Consider the following 5,922-nt stretch of genomic DNA (forward strand, 5'->3'; position numbering starts at 1 on the left):
AATTTCAGCGTGTTTGAGTGTGTTGTGAGGAGAGAGAGTGCTGAAAACTAGGGTTTTGGTTTAGTTATGTTGGGCCAAGGGCCCACTTTGGGTCCGGTTGGCCCGGTTTGGCCCGTTCGGTCCAATCTTGGTCCGAATTCTATAAAATTGGTACCGAAATTCTCGTCTCAATTTCCTCTATCATATTAAGCCATAAAAATATCATTTTTGGCTTTCTAGAATAAATTCTCATATATGGGTTAATTAGCCGTTAATTAACCGGGTCTTACAGACTCAAACAAGAAACACAAAATATTTTTGGTTTTATGATTTTATTAATTTTTTATTTTATGATTTATAATTTTTTTGGATTTTTTCGAAAATTATTTTGGAAAAACGAAAAGAAGGAATATTATTTTTTGTATTTTTCAAAAATAAGAAAAAGCTTAAAAATAAAATTACCTAATCTGAGCAACAAGATGAACCGTCAGTTGTCCAAACTCGAACAATCCCCGGTAACGGCGCCAAAAACTTGGTGTGCAAAATCGTGATCATTACTTCCTTGGTAACGGCGCTAAAAACTCAATACGCACGTTCATGATCTTAATTCTGTTTCACTACTTCGTACAACTAACCAGCAAGTGCACTGGGTCGTCCAAGTAATAAACCTTACGTAAGTAAGGGTCGATCCCACAGAGATTGTCGGCTTGAAGCAAGCTATGGTCACCTTGTAAATCTCAGTCAGGCGAATTCAACTGATTTTATGAATTGATAAGTAAAAGATAAATAAAATATAAAATAGGATAGTGGTACTTATGTAATTCATTGGTGAGAATTTTAGATAAGCGTATGGAGATGCTTTCGTCCCTCTGAACCTCTGCTTTCCTACTGTCTTCATCCAATCCTTCCTACCCCTTTCCATGGCAAGCTGTATGTTAGGCATCATCGTTGTCAATGGCCACCTGTCCTCTCAGTGAAAATGGTCCAATGCGCTGTCACTGCATGGCTAATCATCTGTCGGTTCTCGATCATACTGGAATAGGATTTACTATCCTTTTGCGTCTGTCACTACGCCTAGTACTCGCGAGTTTGAAGCTCGTCATAGTCATTCAATCCCTGAATCCTACTCGGAATACCACAGACAAGGTTTAGACTTTCCAGATTCTCAAGAATGGCCGTCCATGGGTTCTAACTTATACCACGAAGACACTAATAACTCGGACTCGGTCCCCTGTATTAGATATCCAAGAGATATCCATTCAATCTAAGGTAGAACGGAAGTGGTTGTCAAGCACGCATTCATAAGTTGAGAATGATGATAACTGTCATGATCATCACATCCATCATATTGAAGTGCGAATGAATATCTTAGAAGCGGAATAAGTTGAATTGAATAGAAAAACAGTAGTACTTTGCATTAATCTTTGAGGAACAGCAGAGCTCCACACCTTAATCTATGGTGTGTAGAAACTCTACCGTTGAAAATACATAAGTGATGAAGGTTCAGGCATGGCCGAATGGCCAGCCCTCACAAAAGTCTAAGATAGCATAAAACTAATCAAAAGCTCCCATAGATAATAGTAAAGAGTCCTATTTATACTAAACTAGTTACTAGGGTTTACCGAAATGAGTAATTGATGCAGAAATCCACTTCCGGGGCCCACTTGGTGTGTGCTTGGGCTGAGCATTGAGCTTTACACGTGTAGAGGTCCTTCTTGGAGTTGAACGCCAGTTTGTAACCTGTTTCTGGCGTTTGACTCCAGAATGCAGCAGGGAACTGGCGTTCAACGCCAGTTTACGTCATCTATCCTTAATCAAAGTATGGACTATTATATATTGCTGGAAACCCCTGGATGTCTACTTTCCAACGCAATTGAGAGCGTGCCATTTGGAGTTCTGTAGCTCCAGAAAATCTACTTTGAGTGCAGGAAGGTCAGAATCCAACAGCATCTACAGTCCTTCTTCAACCTCTGAATATGATTTTTGCTCAAGTCCCTCAATTTCAGCCAGAAATTACCTGAAATCACAGAAAAATACACAAACTCATAGTAAAGTCTAGAAATGTGAATTTTAATTAAAAGCTAATAAAAATATACTAAAAACTAGCTAAATCATACTAAAAACTATGTAAAAACAATGCCAAAAGCGTATAAATTATCCGCCATCAGCGTCGATGATCTTTTTCGCGTGTCACGCGTACGCGTCAGGTACGCGCACGCGTCGCTGTGCAATCTTGCTTGTCACGCATACGTGTCAGGTACGCGCACACGTCGCTGTGAAAATCTCCAAATCACGCGCACGCGTGAGCCATGCGTGCGCGTCGCTCCTCGCTGGTTATCTCCTTTATTTCTTATGCTCCTTCATTTTTGCAAGCTTCCTCTCCATCCTCCAAGCCATTCCTGCCTATATAGTCTGAAACACTTAGCACACAGATCACGACATCGAATGGTATAAAGGGAATTAAAATACACAATTTAAAGGCTTAGGAAGCAGGTTTCAACCATAGAACAAAATTGGAAGAATTGTAAAATCATGCAAATTATATGAATAAGTGTGCAAAGATTTGATAAAAACCACTCAAATTAGCACAAGATAAACCATAAATAGTGTTTATCAAGCCGCCTTTGTACGGACCTGACTTGAGCGTTGGGTTTGCAGGTGGCCCACCCTCCTCAACTCGGCGACCCGGAGGGCTCTCATACAAATCCATCCAGGACCAGTCCCTTGCAATCTCTCCATCCCGGTGAACTCCATATCCGACCCTTTTGGGCGTTGAGCGACCGAACAATGTCTAAACGTATTTAAAATTTATAAAAATATTTTAATTCTTTTAAAAAATTCAAATAAACCATTTAAATCAGCATTAAATTTTAATATGTGAAATTCCAAAATTAACACGCACTGACTATATGAACCAACTTGTTATTTGTTAAGCCATAGTTTCTACTATAATGAGGACTGTTGAATCACAATCATGTCAAGAATAAAAAAGAAGAGATCCACTTCCTTTTGAGAAGACAATTAAAACCCATAAAACAAAATGCGTTCGATCTTCCTTTGCACACATTTTCTACATGTCCTTTCCATAGTCATCAGTCAACAAATGAATAGATGCTTCCAGAGTTCTATATATCTAAAAGATAACATAAATTATATAAACACAAGCTTCAATTGTTCTTCCTAGATATTAGAAGAACCGTAGGATCCAGAATCCTATGTTTATTCTAAACCAAAATGCTTAAATTGTCCTCCAAGCATCACATTCCCCTTGATGAAAGATTGCAAATTAAATATCATCCCATAGTAGTCGCTAGAGTCTATATAAGTTATTAGGAAACTTTACTCAGCTCATTACTATCTAGTAGAGATGGAAATGAAATGCCCCTATATGTAACATATATTCTACAACACAAAAATATCTAAGCAATTACCATTGTGATCACTTTATTCCATGCTTTCATATAATTTCTATCGCAAAAGACGAAAGAAATAATAATAGTTAAACCTATGTATAATTATTGCTCTTTTTTTTTTTTTTTTGGGAGAATACACTAGAGAGCAATGATAACTTGCCAATTATCCCTGCATTTCTGGATTGTTATAAAACTATCATTATATTTTTAACACGCTGTTTTAAATAAAAAAAATAGATTTATTTAAATTTTTATATATACTTTTTTTTATTATTTATCTTTTTTTTCTTTTTAAAGAAATAACAAAGATCAAGTATAGATCTTGGATCATAAAATTCTAAAATTAAGTAATAAAATCATTTTTTTCAAAAATTTAATCTGATAGAAAGATCGAGGCACACGATATTATTGAGTAAATCCAACTAAACTAATTTACATATATGATGCCTAGGCATTTTGGTTGTTTTTAGGTTTCTTTTTAATTAGTTTTTTAAATTTGAATAAAGTTCTTATGTTTTAGTAAAATTTTTATGACCAAATTTACATATATGATTGTGTTTTCAGGCCATGTTTAAAGTAAATAAGGATAAAATTCATAAGAAAATACAAGTGCACTTCCAGAGAAGAAACACCAAGGCTAGCGCTAGGCTTGAAGAGACCAAGCTCAGCACTAGGAACAGGCACCCAGCTCCCTTGCTCCCAAGTCCAGCGCCCCTGCTCCAAGCCCAGTGAAGAACGAATGATTGACAGTTTAGAATCAGAATAAATTCTCGTTGCAAGTATAGTTTCTAAACCAAGCAATCATCCTTTCTACAAACGTTTTGTTGTCACAAGTAACAAACCCCTTTAAAATTGATAACCGAAGTATTTAAACCTCGGGTCATCTTCTCAAGGAACTGCAGGGAGGTTCTTATTATTGGTTATGAGTTCTGTAAATTGGGGGTTTTGAAAGTAAGAAACAAGTAATTTAAATGACAAGTAAAATAAATAAATAACTGTAAATAAACTCTTGGCAAGGTTATGAGAACTGGAATTCCTATCCTAGTTATCCTTATCAATGGTGAGATAATTGGGTTTTAATCCCACTTAGTTAATGATGAGCGGATAATTTATACGCTTTTTGCATGTTTTTAGGTAGTTTTTAATATGTTTTAGACTCTTTTTATTATATTTTTATTAGTTTTTTAAATAAAAATCACATTTATGGACTTTACTATGAGTTTGTGTATTTTCTGTAATTTCAAGTATTTTCTGGCTGAAATTGAGGGAGCTGAGCAAAAATCTGATTCAGGCTGAAAAAGGACTGCTGATGTTGTTGGATTCTGACCTCCCTGAATGGATTTTCTGGAGCTACAGAAGTCCAATTGGTGCCTCTCAATTGCGTTGGAAAGTAGACATCCAGGCTTTCCAGAAATATATAATAGTCCATACTTTGCTCAAGGATAGATGACATAAACTGGAATTCAACGCCAGTTCCAGGTTGCAGTCTGGGTCAAACGCCAGAAACAACTTACAAATGGGAGTTGAACGCCAGAAACAGGTTACAACCTGGCGTATTAACTCCAGAAACAGCCTAGGCACGTGTAAAGCTTAAGTCTCAGCCCCAGCACACACCAAGTGGGCCCCAGAAGTGGATTTCTGCACCATCTATCTTAGTTTACTCATTTTCTGTAAACCTATGTTACTAGTTTAGTATTTAAACAACTTTTAGAGATTTATTTGCACTCATGACATTTTAGATCTGAACTTTGTACTCTTTGACGGCATGAGTCTCTGAACTCCATTGTTGGGGGTGAGGAGCTCTGCTGTGTTTCGATGAATTAATGCAACTATTTCTGTTTTCTATTCAAACACGCTTGTTCTATCTAAGATTTTATTCGCACTTCAATATGATGGCTGTATGATCCGTGACACATCGTTCCTCAACCTATGAATGCGTGCCTGACAACTACCTCCGTTCTACCTTCGATTGAATGAATATCTCTTGATTCCTTAATCAGAATCTTCGTGGTATAAGCTAGAATCATGGCAGATTCTGAGAATCCAGAAAGTCTAAACCTTGTCTGTGGATTCCGAGTAGATTCAGGATTGAATGACTGTGACGAGCTTCAAAATCACAAGGTGGGGTATGACAGACGCAAAAGGATCAATGGATCTGTTCCAGCATGAGTGGAACCGACAATGATTAGCCGTGCTGACAGCGCACCTGGACCTTTTCCTACTGGACTTGAGTCACAGCTTGCCATAGGAGGAACCTTGCGTGCGTGAAGAGAAGACAAGGAGAAAGCAGAGATTCAGAAGACAAAGCATCTCCAAAACTCCAACATATTCTCCATTACTGCAGAACAAGTATTAATCCATGCTCTTTTATTCTTCGCAATTCATACTGATAATTATAATTGATTTCCTGACTAAGATTTACAAGATAACTATAGATTGCTTCAAACCAACAATCTCCGTGGGATCGACCCTTACTCACGTAAGGTATTACTTGGACGACCCAGTGCACTTGCTGGTAGTAGTACGAGTT

The sequence above is a fragment of the Arachis hypogaea genome, chromosome 14 (assembly GCF_003086295.3).
Source record: "Arachis hypogaea cultivar Tifrunner chromosome 14, arahy.Tifrunner.gnm2.J5K5, whole genome shotgun sequence".
In the NCBI taxonomy this organism is placed as follows: Eukaryota; Viridiplantae; Streptophyta; class Magnoliopsida; order Fabales; family Fabaceae; genus Arachis; species Arachis hypogaea.